The sequence below is a fragment of the Cydia splendana genome, chromosome 23, assembly GCF_910591565.1.
Source record: "Cydia splendana chromosome 23, ilCydSple1.2, whole genome shotgun sequence".
In the NCBI taxonomy this organism is placed as follows: Eukaryota; Metazoa; Arthropoda; class Insecta; order Lepidoptera; family Tortricidae; genus Cydia; species Cydia splendana.
Window position 1 is genome coordinate 2564240 of NC_085982.1, and position 20857 is coordinate 2585096.

The following is a 20857-nucleotide window of genomic DNA, read 5'->3' on the forward strand; positions in this document are numbered from 1 at the left end:
AGCCAGTGGAAATCATGCTACTGATAAACACCACCCACCGTCATGAATTGGAACGTGGAATGTGAGAGGCCTGCAGCAACCCGGAAAAGTGGATTTTGGCCACCTCTCACGACGTTCTCCTGATAGCCTAGGAAGGGTGACTATGACGGGCAAAGTTGAGGGCCAGAGGACTCGCGGCAGACCGCCCGCTAGATGAAGCGCACAAGTTACTGCAGCGTTGCATCTACGTCTGCAGGAAGCCGTGCATATGGTGGGTGACAAAAGCCTATGGAAGAGACTGGTCAGCAACATTAGGACATGATGTCACGATCCTCAGCATTGAGGGAACGACTGATGATGATGATGATGATGATGATGATAACAACAAATACTAAAAAGTACGGAACCCTCGGTGCCGAGACCGACTCGCTCTTGTCCGGTTTTTTTAAATTTCATTAATTAATTTTCCCGCCGGACCCTCCATTTTTTGCTACTTCTTGAAAAATATTTGTTAAATTTACAATTTTATTTTAAAGTGCTTGGTCGTACAAAAAGTATTGTATGCAACGTTGTTTAACTGAGTCAAAAAATACTCGTGGCGTCTTTATTAGAGTTCGACCACAGAAACTTTGCAGCGCAATAATTTGACAGCGAATTAAAAAACTATATATGGCAATGTTTTTTAGCAGTCCGTAAACGTCATTCTCTATGGTATGTGTTTGTCAAAATCGTTTAAATATTCGTTGTGTTTTGTGATGAACGGGAAAAACATGGTGAAACCCGTGAAAATCGGCGTGCGGGAATTACTTTTCCGCATGACGAATAATTTTACACTAGTAAAAAATCAGCACTAGACGATTCAAGCTCAAAAACGACAATGTTTACAAAATTTTGAGTTGATGACGGATAAGTGGAATGAAAGATTTTAATACTTGCACCATACATAAATACATAAACATACATAGATAAATAAATAATACATAAATAGTATTAAATAGATAATATATTATAATATTGGTTGGAAGATTGGTTTAGACTAAGGTTTCACAGCAAATTGAACACACCTAATAGGTGTAGGCATACTATTACCTTATGAACTTCCTCTAACAAGTCTAACATTTCGAGAAACCCATTGGTTCGAGCTGGGTTTTGAGATCGAAGTCCTCTAACCCACAACCTCTATGCTTAATGCTTACGGCATGAGTGCCTACTAGTTTAAGCTTAAATTTATTTTGAATATATATGTTTATTGTTTTAATGGTTTATTTCGTTTTTCCGAAATCCGAAGTTCGCGAATTGCGCGGGAAATTTCTTTTTCAATATAATTACGCCTTAATGGGAGTAAAAGAGAAAGATGCTCGCAATTTGCGAACTTCGGTGTTGCGGCTCCCTGTACCTATTTACCGCTAGGCCGTCGCGGATATTACAAAAGCTCAATAATTTTGATGAAGCCAAATGTCATATTCTCCCAAATCTCCCAATATTATTTATCAACATTTAGTACATATATGTATACATATTAATAGTGACATATATTGTTGGAATTAAATTGATTAAACCATAAATGCACAGCTTAAAATTTTCATAGACGGTAAAAATGGTAGAAATTTCACAAGTATCAAGGCTCTTTAATCCATTTTCTGTGGTGTTGTCACATACTGATTTTTAAAAACTACATTTTATCTAGCGCTGCATAGTTCCTGTGGTCGAACTATAACAATTTTCGGCTTCGCCTCAAATTGTTACTCATGCCACTCGCCTTTTTTGACCTCTGCATAAAATACTATAAAACAATGAAAACATTCCACTCACTTGCACGCGCACTCATTTCGAACATAGGATTTGACGCAAACGCTTATGGCGTACCGGTAACAATTTAGCTAATAGTCATTTGTTTTTATCTGTTTTTATTTTGACTTATGTATTTGTAAGAAAGGGATAAAACATAATTTAACTTAATTAAATAGTGTCATTGCACTTCTGTTTTCAGACTTTGCAAGAAGCAAAAACTACTGCAGTCGTAAGTATAACTGATGAACACGATTTGAAGTCTTTAGTGTTTACTTTAAACATCAAACATCAACATTTATTCAGCAAATAGGCCACAAGGGCACTTTTACACGTCATCATTGAATTTACATACAAGCAGAAATAATAAAATAACAATACATCCACATTTTTATAAAATAAAACTAACAATTCAAACTAATGTACTTATTACAATTACTTAAAGATGTATATATTATGGTCTCTTAATGTCGAATTACATAAAAAACCTATAATAATAATATTAAAAAAATACAGATAAAATACAATAAAAAAATCTATAACATTTAGAGGTGTAAATGTGGAGGTGTAAATTAGTATACCTAATTATTTTACTTTGTTATCAACGAAGCAAAAAAATACATGATAAATTTTATTATGCTTACCTACTTACTGGTCATCGAAAAACGGTTTTGCATTATTTTTACATTTTGAATATTTATTTTTTTAGGGATCCGTACCCAAAGGGTAAAAACGGGACCCTATTACTAAGACTCCGCTGTCCGCCTGTCCGTCTGTCCGTCTGTCCGTCTGTCCATCTGTCCATCTGTCCATCCATTCGTCCGTCCGTCTGTCACCAGGCTGTATCTCATGAACCGTGACAGTTGAAATTTTCATAGATGATGTATTTCTATTGCCGCTATAACAACAAATACTAAAAAGTACGGAACCCTCGGTGGGCGAGTCCGACTCGCACTAGTAGAATCAGACAAGTAAATCTGTCCTTGTGGTCTATTTGCAGAACAAATGATTCATTTTGAGATGATAGTGTAGTGGGGAGTGTGACCGCTTCACACAAGAATGGTACAGTCGGACGCTCGGACTAGGCAGTGTCGCCTTACTATGAGAATATTATATATTTGAAATTGACGAAAAATTGTCATGGTAGGGAGGATGTAATACGGGAACTGAGAAGCTCATCTAAGGAACATGTCAAATGTGAAACATGCATTCCCGAACATTTCCGATCCCCACCCTTTTCCAATATTATTGTTGTTCACTCATTGACAATTCAACCCACGTGTATCTTTTCCCCAATGCAATTCCGGTATATTTATACTCTCGACACATGATGCGCGGCTCTAACGTTACGCTTATAAAGATTACGTACCGACAAGCGCTTACGCCGTTGACCTAGAGACTATTATTACTTAATCCGCGCGGAAGCAGTCCTTGTCGGTCTAGCGCGCAGTCTAGGCGCGCCGTTGTCTTGCATAAAAGACTTCTCGTACAGCCTAGTCTAGTGCGGTGATATTACGTCATGAATCGATATTGTTCAGTGGTTGTTTTTAATGATAAAGACCTTTATTTTTAACATTGTCGTATGTAAAAAATATGTACATTATTGGCATTTACGAAATAAATTAAAGTTGGTTAAGAACAAAGCCAAATTGAGAAGACTTTTCCCTATATAGATACCTAAACTTTTTATTAGTTGTTTACTTAAAATTTACTCTGGCGTGTGAGTGAGCGTCTTAAGGTTAAAAAAAACAACGCTATTGAACTACATTTAATTAATTTTACATTTTTTTGTTTTTCAGGAGGCCAAAAAACTTCTCACCAAACTTAAAAGAAAGGTAGTTACCTACTTAGCCGATTATAATTAATATAAATATGTATATAATTAATTACTTATACCTACATTATGTCCCATTTTGAAAACAAAACGACCTCATGACCTAGGGCAGTTTTCTTAATTGTCTTCTTCTTCTTATGGTGCCGTCTCCTGCCGGAGGTTGGCTAAGATCATTAGGGCTATTTTCCCTTTTTGACGCTGCAGCTTGAAACAGCGATCTGGTGCTCATCTTGAACAAACACCTTGTTGTTGGAAAGCAGTGACTAAATAATAGGAATATATTGATGCAATATATTCCTATTATTTCGTTATATTAATAAGTTTTTTTCAGAGACAATATTACGTACTTTTTAGGGTTCCGTACCCAAAGGGTAAAACGGGACCCTATTACTAAGACTTCGCTGTCCGTCCGTCCGTCCGTCCGTCTGTCACCAGGCTGTATCTCACGAACCGTGATAGCTAGACAGTTGAAATTTTCACAGATGATGTATTTCTGTTGCCGCTATAACAACAAATACTAAAAACAGAATAAAATAAAGATTTAAATGGGGCTCCCATACAACAAACGTGATTTTTGACCAAAGTTAAGCAACGTCGGGAGTGGTCAGTACTTGGATGGGTGACCGTTTTTTTTTTGCTTTTTTTTTTGTTTTTTTTTTTTTATATGGTACGGAACCCTTCGTGCGCGAGTCCGACTCGCACTTGCCCGAATTTTTTATTTATTTATTTATTGACATAAAAATATACAGCTTATACAAACGGAGGGCTCTATCTGTGAGGGCTAACATGATCGCCCGTAAGTTTGCTCGATGTACAAGAGAAGTTAAAGTCACATTGTTTAGAGCCTTTTGTACATCCTTATACACATGCAGCTTATGGGAGTATTATACGCAGAGAGCATATGGAGCCCTCCGGGTCCAATATAACAACGCGTTCCGGGTGCTGGTGGGGCTGCCCCGCTTCTGTAGCGCATCTGGGATATTTGCGGCGGCGCGTATGGATTGCTTTTATGCGACCATACGCAAGCGATGCTCATCCCTGGTGCGCCGGGTGCGGGCCAGCCCCACCCCCATCCTGCGTTCTATCGCAGACAGGTTCGACTGTCCATACTTGAGGCACTGCTGTGAGAAGCATGTTTCTTGCAGCCTGTACTATATTTAATTTGTGTAAATAATTAAGTTTGTACTATCATTAGACATAAGAATTTATAATATCTGTATACTAACAAATTGTATGAGTCATATGTTACTTGAATAAATGAAATTTATTATTTATTATTTAGCCAATGGCTTTGTCATTATGTCTGCTAACTGTACTTCTGTCGGGCAGTAGCTTATGTTGATCAGCCCTTGCACAGTGTTCGTGTGAAATGAAATGGTATCGCACATCTATATGCTTAGATCTTTTGTTGCAGGGACCAGATTTTACAAGCTGTATTAAACTTTGGTTATTGACATGCAGATTTACTTTTGCTTCTATATCTGTTATTTCCTTTACAAACGATATTAGGTATAACCCTTCTTTACAGCATTCTGCTGCTGCAGCAATAAATTCAGCTTCTGTAGATGAAAGGGACACTATGGGTTGTCTCTTGGATGCCCATGAAACAGGTCCATTTGCTATCATAAGTACTGAGCCAGATGTGCTTCGTCTCGTCTTCGGATCTCCCGCATAGTCAGAGTCCGGTAGTAGGCATTTATAATTTCTAACGGGCTATTTATTTTAAACAGTATGCCATTCTCTTTAGTTCCAACTAGATATCTGAATATCCTGTTCACTTTTACGACATCCTGTTAAGTCAGATTTTCAACATGTCTGCTAACTAAATGTACAGCATGTGCAATGTCAGGTCTCGTTCTGGTCGATAGATATAGTAGTCATCCCACTGCCTCTCTATAGGGGTATTCCTTCTCCGAGGAGTTTCCTGTGTCGACTTGGCCTCGTTGCTTCCAGATGTGTCACAAGATTTAGCATTTTTCATATTTAATTTTTCCATCATCTTCCTCGCGTTATCCCGGCATATTGCCACGGCTCATGGGAGCCTGGGGTCCGCTTGACAACAATGACAACTAATCCCAAGAATTGACATAGGCACTAGTTTTTACGAAAGCGACTGCCATCTGACCTTCCAACCTAGAGGGGAAGCTAGGCCTTATTAAGATTAGCCCGGTTTCCTCACGATGTTTTCCTTCACCGAAAAGCATCTGGTAAATATCAAATGATATTTCGTACGTAAGTTCCGAAAAACTCATTGGTACGAGCAGGGGTTTGAACCCGCGACCTCCGTATTGAAAGTCGCACACTCTTACCGCTAGGCCACCAGCGCTTCATATTATATTTTTCCAAAATATCGTTAATATAGGTCTTCTGCGTCAACCTTATTCCTTCTTTGGAGTTATGTTTTTCCATACCCAGGTAAGTATTTGGATTTTCATTTCTTGTCATCTCGAATTTGGTTTCAAGTTTTTTCAATATGCAGTCTATCTTTTCTCGGTCTGTTCCTATGACAACAAACAACAAACAATCCGATTATTATTGACTTGTTTTCGTTTATTCCATGTGAACCGAGCTTGTTGTAATCCGTATAGTGATTTTCGTAATCAACAAACTTTTTCCGTTCCATTACGGCCAATGTCATAGCCTACAGGTAGTTTCATGTAAACTTCATCCCATCAAAAACATTTCATGTAAAGTGTTGCTGTCATATGGACAATCCTGTAATGACACTTTCAGAATTTGAAAGACCTGTGTTACTACTTTGTTCAACAAGTCCACCGAGAGAGTGTTTATGTGACTGCAACGAAACGGCCAAGCCGTACTGTTTGACCAAGATGTTGGCTTTATACAGTTAGAGCTTATAAAGTTAGGACTGACAGAGTGTAAGTCTTGGTAGCTACTACGGGATCTGATAACTTTTTAGTGTAAAAGCTTTATGCGCCTAGTCTTGGCAACACTTTACATGTAATGTTTTTGGTGGGATTTCATTCATTTTTGTAAGAGTTGATATACCAGCTAGAAATAGGCTAAAATGACATATTCGTTTATAGAAACTACGATAATGTAATGTAATGTTAAAAATTTTAACATTTAGGTTTGTATAAAAGTTACGTACCTATATTGCTAGCACCATCTATAAATAATTATAAGTCAGGAATTTTATGTATTATAAATTGTAAGTAAAAAAAAGCATTATAAACATAATAGGGTTTTTTTAATGAATGAAGCGTTAAAGAAGGTCTCCGATTCAGCTTACTCAACCGATTTTTGTGTATTTTGTGTTCTTGTGTGTTTTGTTTAGGTGCCTATTCAGTTTTTGGAAAATTTACAAAATGTCGGAGTCATATCAGACATTTTTTCTTTTTGAGGCATGTGTTCTAGCTATCTACATGCTTACATATAATGCAGAAATTTCGTCTATTTCGATCTTTAATTCTTAATGGAGAATAAGTAGCCAAAGGAGATCGTCGATTTTAGACCCGGAGGAAAAACCATCGCGTAGGTATATGGTACAGACTAATACAGTAATTATATACGGATTTTATTGCGGTAAAAGAGGAAAATTTTTGAAATACATAATAAAAAGACATTATATTATTGTTTTCCGTTAATCAATATATTTATTAACAAAAGCTTTGCCGTCATCAACATCTTTATTAGCATTGACATAACCCTCAAATACACACAAATCGTGAGGTTTTTTCACTAAGGAGCTATATGTTCTCTTTGCACTAAGCTTTATGGTGGGTAGACAAGTCTGTACACTGCCACTGTCTGTCATAGCCTCATAGCTGACATACGTAGTCGTGTGTTTCGATACTATTAAAAATATCACTAGATTTTTTCAAAATACCTAACATACGTAGTTTAAAAAAATACTTAATTGTCTTTGCATTTTGGTTTAAAGTTTAGAGATGTAAATTTATTCAGAATAATGATAATATACAGGGCGAAATCTGGGTCGTGATTCAAACCTATTGTACTTAACTCGGTAAATTAATGCGATGTTAGGTATAAAGTTAATGTTTAACTAATTGCAGCTATTCATTAATTAATCAGCAATTTAAGTATCCCAGTTAAAGACACAAATTATGGTTACCTTACAATTAATGTTAAAACCTATTTATTAAACAACTGATTAGATGAGTAAGAAATGTCAACCGTCACTGTTATGACAAAGTCAAAACTTTAAAATAAATAAAATCATTCAAGGATTGTACATTGAGTTCATTAATTCTGGCAATTCTAAAGATAATTAAGCATAAAAATGCCCGCGGCATATCCGTTTTCAAATGTTGAGCGGTCTGACATGGTAATGTTTTATTACCAAGCACGTCGTGCTATCATTGCTCGGGATTTATTTACTGCGAGAAGTGCCGGAACATTACTTGCATAACTTACACTATCAACACGATGGTGCTCCGGCTCGTTTTGAACATCGAGTACGCAATTACCTCGATGAACAGTTCCCGGGACGTTGCATGGATTGGCCGCGGCGGACCCGTGGCATGGCCTCCTCGTAGTCCCGACCTGACGCCCTTGGATTTTTTTTCTCTGGGGCGAAATCAAAAGATTGGTATACGAACAAGAGTCCAACACTATCCTTCGATAGTTCGATAGCTACGTCAGCGAGTTATTGGAGCATTTGAAAGTGTGAAAATGAATCACTTTGCTCTCGGCAGATTAAAAGATAACCTAAGGCGACGAGCCGAATTGTGTCGACAGCAAAACGGATCACACTTTGAGCAGCTCCTGAAGTATGTTTAAGTTGTGGACGTATTTGTTAAAAGTTTGTGGAGTCTCCGTCCCAGTGATTGTAATATTATTTTAATAAAGTCTATAAATTATTTTTAAAATTTTAATTGCTTTGAATGTAAAACCGAAGATAAGCGTTATCAATTAATTATCACTACTTCTACCACTACTTTCAGTTACCACTACCACCCACTACTTTCTTTACTAGATGTTTGTCTTGTGAAGTCTGTACAGGGTGACCATGACTCTAAATAAAAAAATATTTTGTATTTATTTTTGGTATGTGCGAAAAAGATACAAATTAATGCACTCTAATTTACAGTCTTGTATTCCTAATTAAGTGGCAAGTCTTATTTTTCTTTCTTGCTACACGACCCCGATTTCACCCTGTATACTACTCCTTTTATACAACGAAACGCATCCATCTTTTATCAATCAAGGCGTTTCATATACGCCCGCCCTCGACACATCAGATAGGTACACAAAGTCGTGGTGCGTATGGAGTACAGCATGCCCGGAAAGTTCCAGACTGGTTTGCCGATAATCTACAGGAGCTCCTGCCTTTCTTAGAAGCTAAGCGTGATACAGCACTAAAGGGCAAGTCCAAAAACCTCACAAGCTGTTCCGGTGAGGAGGTATTTAATAGAATTCCATTCTACGTCAACCGGTGCGTCTAAGTCCCATGCGGATACCTTTTTTTTTTTTTTTGACGGAGTGGGAATGCTTTTATGCACGGTGTGTGGGACTCGCCGCTCCTTTCCCCTCTCCTGGCAAGCGAGGGGGAGAATTTGGCCCTACCCACTAAACCCACTCCGGCGTTTCACCCTCTCTGCCGTTCGTGAGGGCGCACTGGGATCGACTGGGATGACATTCCACCGCGGCGCCCTCCGGCAGCCCCGACTTATCGCCAGGGCCCCCCTCACAATGGGGGAGGATCAGAAACGCTTGATCCCCCCCCCCCCTCCGACGACGTGTATGGGGCCGTGCAATGCGGGTACGGTACCCGCTGACCCTACTGGGGCTCGAGGCGAGCATACGCTCTTTGCCTGCTGTCGAACCAAATCGCTAAAAGCATCCACCAGCTCAGGGTCTTTGGTTTTAGTGACATCCAGTTTGGTCTTGGCGGGAGTTTTGGAGGAGTGGATCCTCTTAGCGACCAGATTGACCTTGCACACCACTAGGGAGTGGTCGGTATCGCATTGTGCACTGTAGAAGGATCTTACTTACGTGAATGACTTCTTTGAGAGCAATTTTTTTAGCTAAAACTAGATTCAGCTGGTGCTAATGACCTGACCGGGGATGTTTCCAGGAGAGTTTCCGCATTTCTTTACCTCTGAAGTATGTATTGGTAACACATAGCAGGAAATTTGAGCAGAACTCTAGCAGGCGTTGGCCGTTTTCGTTTAGTTTTCCCACGCCATGGTTACCAAGGCAATCGGGCCAAGAGGTGTTATCTTGCCCAACTCGAGCGTTGAAGTCTCCTAGAATATATATTCGATCCCCAGCCGGTATACTACTTACAGTAGAGTTCAGCAGCAGCAGAATAAGTATCTTAATTTATTGGTTTACTATAAATCACTAGGCTCTCCAAATCTCTATCTAGAATTTCAGACGATATGGCCTACTTGAGATATGAGAAGAAATATAACTATTTCAATTACCGTGTGACACAATAAATGGAATTTAACCGATTTAAAAATAGAACAATACTAATGTTCACATATAATGTTAACATGGAAAGGAGCCTCTGACATGTTACACGCCGGAGCAGGTTCAAACTCTGCTAGTGTGCTGTGAGATCGAAATTCCTGTGCGTGGAAACGGGTAGAGCCTCCGCGGCTCTACTTTTCAGGCAGTAATGGCAGCTTAAGCCCTTCAGCTGCGCTTTCATGGGGCTTCTGAATAGTTGATGGATAAAACCAGGAGTATTCACGTAGTACACAAACAAAATTGTACACAAGGCGGTGTGGTGCTGTCACTCGTATTTTATATCAGCGGATGCAGATTTTTTGACACCCGCGGATGCAGATGCGGATATTTAAAGGCTCACATCCGCGGAAGCGGATGCGGATGTCAAGCAAGAATATAGGTGCGTTATATTTAATAAACAGTAACTTAGCCGACTTTTCTAGATTTAGACGATTTCGTTATAGGTAATGACAAAATTACCTAGCTCTTACGCCGCCGCTAAGACGTTCCTGTACCGACTTGTTCGACATCCGCATCCACATAAGCTCCGATTGCATTGATTCCGACCGGAGCCCAAATTAACACTTTTCAATCGTTCGAAGGGGCTTAAAATATTGGTTTATATCAAAAAGAGAAATAAAACGGATTTATTTTTGCAGAGATTTTAACAACCGTGACAGTTGACGTTAAATTGTAAATTTAACAAATATTTTTCATGTCATAAGATGACAGATGACATACAGTAATTTTATACATTTAGCGTTTGCGTCAAATCCGGTAGTTCTGATTTTTTACACGACTGCCCAAAAAAAAGCGTGTATTGTTTTCGCAGACTTGTTTATGATGTTGGGCCATTGAATAATCCAAGTTTGAGACCTCGAGCGCCGAACGCAACTTTGTCAAAAATCGGAAAAACCGCGAAATTTTGATACTTCGGTATGTGATACTTTGGGAAACGTTTTTGGCACATTCGTTTGTAAACCCCTTTATTCGTAGGCTAAGTAAGTGCAGTGAGTATGCATTTTTGTCTCAGGCGATGCCGTTTGGCATAATTGTTTCTAAGGTCAAACAAAGCTGATTTAAGTGATTCGACTATTTTTAACAAGCTTTTATTAGGTCGACCTCTATGTAACTAACTTGTAATGGAATCTAAGGTAACTAATTTAACCATCTTCCAAGGATCGTAGCATCATGAAAATTGGCAGCTGTATGTAGTTCTGATGACAATACAATAATATGGTACTGTCGAACTGATCTGATGATGGAGACAGGAGGTGGCCATAGGGAGTGGCTCTGTGATGAAACAACGCAACCTAATTGTGTTAGGGGTTTTTAAAATTGTCTCGATGAGTATTAGTTGTCTGTCGTATGAAAAGTATACAGTCAGCGATAAAAGCTTGTACCAAAAATGAAATTTTAGCCAAAAACTTATACCATATTTTATTTTTGTTTAAGGATGTTCGACTATGGGGAAACTGTGTAAGTGGCTTATTGGAAACTTATACTTGTTACACCAGTTATTTTAAAGGAGATCGTCGATTTTGGCCCCAGAGTAAACCATCACGTATATGGTACAGACTATTACAGTAATTATATACGCATTTTATTACTGAAAAAGATATAATATTGGGTAAAAATGAAACGGGAATTAAAAATATATATTTAAAAGAAATTATATTATACATTTCCGTAAATCAATGCATTATATATTAACAAAAGCCTTGCCGTTGTCAACATCTTTATTAGCATTGACATAACGCTCAAATTCACACAAACCGTGAGGTTTTTTCACTAAGGAGTTATATAATAAATAAATAAAAAAGTAAAAAATAAAACTAAAATAAACAATCAAAAACAAAACCAAAATAACTTAATTTTATTTATTTTTTAAAAAAAGGGAACCGCCTTCAAAAACCAACCCACTGAAAAGCATTAAATAATTTTTATATACCCCACATTATCCTTATCCATTCCTTATTCCGTCCTAAAGCAAAATTCTGTCAAAAAGTAATTAATACCTGATAATAAGCAAATTAATAACCATCCGGGTAATTCCTTAGTTTTTGAAGGCGGTGCCAAACCAAAATGTTAGAGAACCAACATTTTAGAAACGAAGGACGCTCCACTTAAGTACTTGCATAAAAAAGACATACATAGTTTACTCATTAATTTAGTTCTTGCACTACTAAGTACTCCTATTTTTTCTGTTTGGCAGCAAAGAATGTTTTTGTTGGTCTGGCACCGCCTTCAAAAACTAAGTAATTACCCGGATGGTTATTAATTTGCTTATTATTAGGTATTAATTACTTTTTGACAGAATTTTGCTTTAGGGCGGAATAAGGAATGGATAAGGATAATGTGGGGTATATAAAAAATATTTAATGCTTTTCAGTGGGTTGGTTATTGAAGGCGGTTCCCTTTTTTTAAAAAAGAAATAAAATTAAGTTATTTTGGTTTTGTTTTTGATTTTTTATTTTAGTTTTATTTTTTACTTTTTTATTTATTTTTTAATTTTTACTTTTTAGTGACAGTTACTTTATTTATTTTAGGTTTTGAGCTAAAATATTAGTTTGTTTATACATAGTTTTGAGCTAGTCCTAGTATGGTTATCCTATCGGATAATCGCGACGAAACTTTGACGTTTCGGTGTTAAACGATATGTAAATAGTTAGGTATAGGTAATATGTTTGCCTGTAACTTAGTTTGCCTAGGGTTAAAATCAATACATCTCAATACATATTATAACTGAAAGGATTTTTACGCGGCTTTCACTTTTCAATAGAGTGATTCTTGAGAAAGGTTTACGTGTATAATTTGTAAATTAGTTGAACTACACATGCGGATCCGGAGCGTATATGTATTATATATCTGCCAAAATAGATTAAGATTTATAAAGAAAAAGTTAACTCTCAAAAGACTCGACATGATACGAGTATAGACATGTAAATGATAGACCTTACTCCCACTCCCACTCCTACTCGCACTCCCACTCCCACGCCCACTACCACTCCCACCCGCACTCGCACTGTTGTCGCGCACTCCCACTCCCACCATTTCATCTATCTAATCTAAACACGAAATTCCATCTAAATCGGTCTCAGCAAATCAAATTTGACGATATGGCGATAGCAGCGCCACCTATCGGGTCCAAGTGGTACCATCCATGAATACTAAAACCTGCTCCTGAATTTAACAAATACTATTTTGAAAACCGCTTCAAATTCAGTTTAGCCAAACGCGTGATAATCGCGAACAAACATACAGACATACATACAAACATACGGGTCAAACTGAGAACCTCCTTTGTTTTTGAAGGCGATTAGAAAAACGTAAATTGATCCACCTAGAGGAACCCTGCAACATAGGCAAACAACGACGAGTCGGTTAACCAAAACAGTAGGTGCCTATCTTGCACCAAACCTGAGTTCCACTAGGTACAACCAGGGTTCAGCATCAGCTCTATCTTCGGTACTGCTCTCCCAAGTGCTCATCAAGACGTCTTGGATGACCAAAACAGCGTGTGTCTATGTTGCACCAAACCTGAGTTCCACTAGGTACAGCCAGAGTTCAGCATCAGCTCTATCTTCGGTACTGCTCTCCCAAGTGCTCATGAAGACGTCTTGGATGGCCAAAACAGCGTGTGTCTATGTTGCGCCAAACCTGAGTTCCACTAGGTACAGCCAGGGTTCAGCATCAGCTCTATCTTAGGTACTGCTCTCCCAAGTGCTCATCAAGACATCTTGGATGACCAAAACAGCGTGTTCCTATATTGCACCAAACCTGAGTTCCACTATGTACAGCCAGGGTTCAGCATCAGGTCAGCTCTATGTATACTAAAACCTTCTCCAGAATATAGCAAACACTTTGCTGAAAACCACATCAAAATCGGTTCAGCCAAACGCGAGATAATCGCGGACAAACATACATACATACATACATACATACATACATACATACAACATACGGGTCAAACTGAGAACCTCCTTTTTTTTTTGAAGGCGGTTAAAAATCTCATTGCATTAAACTATAAGGTGGGTACTGGGAAGCCATAAGTCATAGTTGACATAAGTGCGTTTCGATACTATTCAAAATATTATTAGTGTCATTCATTATTTATTTAATATATACCTACTTTTAAATTCTAAATCGACTGTAAAAATGCCTAAAATAAGCAGTTAAGAAATATAGTAATGAGACTTTTTATTTACATGTCAGACTTTGTCTATTTTGTTTTAAAAAGTCAAAACACTTTTACAGAATGGTGTAAGTAGTATACGCTTTTGTATATGAAAGTTTTTCTTGTCATGTTCAAGTTTTTATTGCAGTATTTCTCAAAATTCCCGTTATATTTCGTGATTCTGTTTTTATCATCATGATCTAGCAATTATAACGATTAATTTCCTATAATTATATATTACATGTATACGTTCAATTTGCGAGTGGGCCCAAACGCCTAAGAAAATCGACGATCTCCTTTAGGTATTAAATAAGTATTTGCATGTGTAAGCTCAAATTTCATTTATCTCTTTTACTTAAGAACCTGACTCATCGCATTGGCGCCCATAGGGTACGGTAAATTGAGAATTGAACTTGTACTTGTACTGTTTAGCCGTGTTTGTTTAAGTAAATAAGCTTACGACATAAGACTGTGTTATTGAACATTTGTATTTTGTTGAATTTTTGATTGGTTTGATCAGTAAGAATGGAGGTTAATTATCTTTCGAAGGACGATTTGATGTTTGAACTCGCGTGTAGTGGGATATGTGACATACAGACCGTAGAGCCTATGCGGAAGATACTTAGGGAAATGTTCAATCGAGAACCAAGGCGCGAGTCCTCAATCGCGCTTAAGGTTCCCCAGTTTAGCATCGACAATCCCTTGTCAGAAATAACGATTTGCGAGTCTGAATACAAAGCACTATCGGCGAAATTGCGGGTAGTTCTGATCGGTCAAATTTTCGCCGTGTTTTCACTCGCCTTTCTCATTTGTTAGGTCGCGTTAAGATGATCATTCCCACGGAACACGAGCATACAGAAAGACATTTAGCTATTTTGAAGGATATTCAGGACGCCTTTAATACGTTGGAAACTTTGGAGAATGTGGATGATGAGGGAAATGGGAAAATCTCTGAAAAGGACAAGGAGATTCTGCAAAGGTCGTTAGGGGCGGAGGCTATGAAGATCATTGAGAAATTGTAAAAGGAAAGTGTACCGAGCCAGGGTGGATCAGCGGCAGGGTCAGGCTCAGGCTTGTTATGATGTTAGAGTCCGGCGATACGCAGAATGATATAAGGTCCGTTCAGCATCCGCTGTTCAGGAGATGTCAGGTGCGGCATGCAAAATTGCAGCGGACGTCAACTCTTGATATAGAAACTACCAAGAGGAAACTCATCATCATCTCAGCCATAAGACGTCCACTGCTGAACATAGGCCTCCCCCTTGGACCTCCATTCGCACCGGTTGGCAGCGACCCGCATCCAGCGTCCTCCGGCGACCTTAACAAGGTCGTCTGTCCATCTTGTGGGTGGACGCCCTACGCTGCGCTTGCTAGTCCGTGGTCTCACTCGAGCACTTTTCGACCCCACCGGCCATCTTCTCTGCGTGCAAAGAGGAAACTGATACTCCTCAAAAATTGGGATGTAAAGTTTAATGGCAAGGGCACGTTGAGTATTAACGCGTTTTTAGAACGTGTTGAGGAGTTGAAGGACGCACGTAACGCTACAGACAGTGATTTGTTTCGCTATGCAATTGATTTATTTTAAGATGACGCCCTAATTTGGTTTCGAGCTAATAGGGACCAGGTGTCAAATTGGGATGAGCTGGTGGAACTCTTGTTAAGTTCTTTTCAGAGGCCATATTATGAGGAGGAGCTCTTGGATGAAATAAGACAACGCACGCAGAGCAAGCATGAACATTTTTTGATTTACATATCTGTGATGCAGAATAATTATGTTTACCCGCCTGCCTACCAAATTATCTGATCTGTTTCAACGTGCAGTTTGCAGAGATCGTTTTGCCACAGTTTTCGAGCTATCAGAAGTCTTAAGGACTGTTGAACATACTAGGGTGAATTGTGAAAACTTTCAAGAGCCCAGTCTGAGACGATTTGGCGTTTCGTGGAAGGGAGATAAATGCGATTGCACGCAACGCTGTGCATGCCGGTCATACCACAGGAACTATGAAATGCTGGAACTGTCGGAATACAGGACATGGGTTTAGGGAATGTCCAGCCGAGAAACAATGGTTGTTTTGTTACAAATGCGGTAAATTCGGATCTACGGTAAAGAAATGCACTTGTTCGGGAAACTCCAATTCGGAAGACAAACCTGCCGTTGGACTTCTGGTCTAAGAGCTAGCCACGGTAACAGGTATGCAATTTATAGAACAACGAAATCCCTCTAGTTAGTGTGCCATACTATCATTATTAATGAATTCGGTCGCCTGGCAGCTATTCAGCGGTGGGTGCGGGAGTGGATGTGCAACAAAGTGCCGTGGCTAGCTCTCCAGCTATTCCGAAATAGATCGTGCTGGTAGTGAGTGGCAGGATTGGCTCAAGCGGATCAATTCGTTTTTTGAATCGGGAGAAATTAACGTGATTGATACAAAGCCTCATGACAATCGTTATTATGGTTTCTTCAAGGTATTGGGAAATTCGGTCATTTTCGGGACTCTTAAATTATGGTGCGCAATCTTCATTTGTTAGACCGGAATTTTATAATAACAAATTGTCCACTCTTGGAGTGCAGGCGCAATCTATTTCGCAGAAAAACTTCTCCACGGCAGATGGGACACCTCATGCCGTTGACTTTGTTACTTACTTGCCAATCGAATTTTTAGGTAAGTACAAAGTGGTTAAATTCCATATCATGGATCAGCTGAGTCATGAAGTAATTTTAGGCATGAAACTTCTCTAAGCAGTTTGGGTTGCGTATCAGTGAAACTGGCGATCATCCGGACACTCCGGACATATTAAGCCGTGAAGATTTTGGTTGAGGCAGTTCGGCCAGTCATTTCTCGGGATGAGCTGACCGCAGAACAGAGTCATCCAAGAAATGCGTGAGCAGCTCGGTACGGGCATCGGCAGGACAATTTAGACACCATATTGACACGGAAAGTAGCTTGCCTGTATGCCAACACCAGTACCCCTTTACTCCTCCCATTATGAAGGAATTAGAAGACGAAATAAATGATATGTTAGCTAATGACATCATAGAACCCTCTAATAGTTCTTGGCGTTCTCCAGTACTCCTAGTGAAAAAAGCTTCGGGTCAGAACCGCTTGTCTAGACAGCAGGCAGCTGAATAAAGTTACCAAGAAGGATTCGTATCCTATACTTAACCCTAGGGTTTCCGTTATTCTAGATAGTTTAAGAAATCCAAGTTACTTGTCTACTATTGATCTTCGTTCTGCGTTTTGGCAGATACCTTTAGAAGTTTAGATGATATAAGTAAATAAAAAACTGCATTTGGTCTACCTGGTAAAGGCCTGTTCCAGTTTAAGGTAATGCCGTTCGGCTTATGCAATGCATCACAAACTCAGCAGCGTCTCATGGACAGGTTGTTTCCACCAGAACATGAAGGGAAAATATTCACTTACCTGGATGATATTGTGATCACTATAGTAGCACTTTTGAGGAGCATTAGGCGTCGCTAAGATGGGTTATTAATCAGTTGAAGATGGCCGGGTGAACTGTGAACACGGAAAAGTGCGAGTTTGCACGACCCTCCTTGAAGTATCTTGGTTATCTCGTGGACAAGGAGGAACTAAGAACTGATCCAGGGAAAGTAGATGCCATACTGAACTATCCACGACCAGCAACATTTACAGAACTGAAACGATTCATAGGCATGGCAAGTTGGTATAGGCGTTTTGCTGAAAACTTTGCAATGGTGGCCGCGCCATTACATGAGCTTACTAAAGGGGGAAAGAAAGGCAAAGGCATCACTTGGAATGATGAGGAAGAAGTAGCCTTCACCAGTTTAAAGACGGCGTTCCACCCCAGTTTTAAGCGTTCCGGACTTCAGTCGCGAATTTTCTGTGCAATGTGACGCTTCAAGTATGGGCACGGGAGCGGTATTGTTTCAGACCGTTGAAGGGGTTGAACGGCCTATCGCCTATACTAGTCGCAAACTTACGGATCGTGAGAGTAAATACTCAGCATGGGAGAGAGAATTACTAAGTGTTCTTCATGCTGTAGAACAGTTTAGGCCGTATATAGAGGGCAGTCATTTTAAGGTGATTTCAGATCACAGTGCGCTGCAGTGGCTGTATAAAAACAAAGATCCTCACGGAAGGTTGGCAAGATGGGCCACGCGTCTATTATGAAGTCGTTTTCCGAAAGGGAAAGCAAAACATCGTGCCAGACGCATTGTCGAGGGCATTGAATACAGAGGATTTAGCCATGTTAGAAATTAGGCCAGAGAATAAAGAGGTTTGGTATATGTCGCAGGAGGAGAAGGTCCTCAGCGGATAACATTCAGAGGATTGGCAGCTTAGCCAGGATCGTCTATGGAAATATTTGAAGTTAAAACAGTTCCCCGACGAGAAGTTCAGTTGGAAGTTGGTAGTTCCCGAAGCGCTCCGCAATCAAGTTTTAAAAGAGTGTCATGATGATCCATTATCTGAACATTTTGGGGCCAAGAAAATGATTAATAGTCAAGCAGCAATATTCCTGGCTCTCCCTTATTGGGGATGTGAAAAATTATGTCAGGAAATGTGAGGTCTACGCCAGTTACAAATCTTCACAGCTGTTGTCACCATGTGGCATGATGGGACGTCAAAGAGAGGTAACGGGTCCATTTCAAATTGTTTCCATGGACTTGATGGGCCCGTTTCCACGCTCTAAACAAGGAAACACAATGCTATTAGTGGTATCATGCTGGTTTAGCAAGTTTTCTTTGTTATTTCCTTTGCGCAATGGTAAAGCATCCAATATCGTAAAAATCTTGGAGGAACAGGTAATGTTACTCTACGGTCCACCAGATGTCATTATATGTGACAATGGTAAAAAAATTGTTTCGAACCAGTTCAAAGAAATGTCCGAAAACTACAACATAGACTTGTGGTATACACCCTATTGCCACCCACAGGCAAATCCTACTGAAAGGGTTAACAAGGTTATTGGGACGGCTATAGCCGTTATGTAAAGGATAATCATAAAGAATGGGATAGGTACATCCACCATATAGGACATGCCATGAGAACTGCAGTTCACGAGGTTACAGGAAGAACGCCTTCGTACTTATTCTTTGGGCGGGAAACCTCGGTGCAGCGGGATAAATTTAGATATTTCCAAGAGAAGGCTCCGTTGCAATGCAATAGACAGGTTTATGAGGCATATATTGAGATCTACAGAGATGTTCGAGAACGACTCAGGAAAGCCTATGAAGTGAATTCCAGTCACTATAACAAACGGAGTCGTACCTGTGAATACACAGAAGGTGACATGGTGTGGTATCGCAAGAAGCTTCTCTCTAACGCTGTAAAAGATATTATAATGGCAAAACTGTCACCGAAATTTGATAAAGCCATAATAGCTCAGAGGTTATCAACGGACGTTTACAGATTGGTAAGCTTACGAGGCAAGGATTTGGGAAAATGGCACTCATCTGACCTTAAGCGTATGGCATGAATCCGGGTCGGATTCTCCCGAGGAGGGAGGATATTGTAATGGTTGTTTACTCAATCTTGGGATAGATGACGTTATGGGTCTCGGAGATCGCTTATATTTGGCATTGTTTTACGTCAGTTTAACATTTTTATAAAATGAGGGTGGCGAGAGAAGAATCCGGTCTGGCGGGTGAATGTCACTGTGTCCGCGGATAAAATTATATCGAAATAATTCCGTTTTTGGTGCAATTTGGTTGTAAACTTATTAAAATCTTGTACATTCCTTGTTGAAATAAGTGCATAAACGTTATCCAGAGAGGGGGTGTTTTTACGTGCAATTGTTAGATATAGTATGTATATCGTCACCTAGTACCCATAGTACAAGCTTTGCTTAGTTTGGGGCTAGGTTTGATCTGTGTAAGATGTCCCCTAATATTTATTTATTTATTTATTTATTTATTTATTTAATAGTACGTGAATGCAACTCGTTCAATTCAAGTGTACCTAACTTCTATTCACATACTGATATTATGTTGTTCGCAGCCTTGAGGAATGCCCCTTATGCATATGGTGACCGATTGTGTGGCAAATCATTGCACGGGAATCATATTTTGATCAAAAAGGCTGTTACTAGGAGCTTGTAAATACGAACACAAGATTCGCAGCTTACCACAACCGGGCTCGTGGTCTAGTGGCTCTGACGTTCTGGCAACTTGTGCCCGTCAAGGAAATCCCGAGTTCGATCCTTACCGCGCGAATACTTTTTGTTGTTATTTTATTTTTATTTCTTTTCTTTATATTCTTTTATTTTCTTGTCTCTGTGTTCTGTTGTAAAATATTACATTCTGATTTAAGTGATTCGACTATTTTTATATATTTTTTTTTGTTCAAGTTTTCTACACAAGGATGGAACCACTGTGTAAGTGGCTTATTGGAAACACTAACTTTTTACTAGTTCTTTTAAATTTCAACTTACGCCACCGTTTATTCTGCTTTTACCAACTTATAGTTGTTACACCAGTTATTTTAAATTTAGGTATTAAATAAGTATTTGCATGTGTAAGCTCAAATTTCATTTATCTCTTTTACTTAAGAAACTTACTCATCGCAGCACAAATGCGTTTTTGGGGAATATACTAAAGACTTTTCTTGGCAACTATAAGGTAGGGTTTTAAAGATGTGTGCACGACCCTTTATATTACAAAT

The 20857-nt window shown here is 39.2% G+C and overlaps 1 long non-coding RNA gene across 1 annotated transcript in view; it reads left to right on the forward strand.

Annotated features, from left to right (window-relative positions):
• The window catches only part of LOC134801955 (uncharacterized), a 29670-nt gene extending 9038 nt beyond the window's left edge, over nucleotides 1-20632 (forward strand). The window contains exons 2-5 of the long non-coding RNA XR_010145767.1: nucleotides 1970-1999; nucleotides 3567-3602; nucleotides 11498-11521; nucleotides 20544-20632. This is a non-coding gene — a long non-coding RNA (uncharacterized LOC134801955). The remainder of the gene's footprint in view (nucleotides 1-1969; nucleotides 2000-3566; nucleotides 3603-11497; nucleotides 11522-20543) is intronic.
• The last annotated feature ends 225 nt before the right edge of the window (nucleotides 20633-20857 follow it).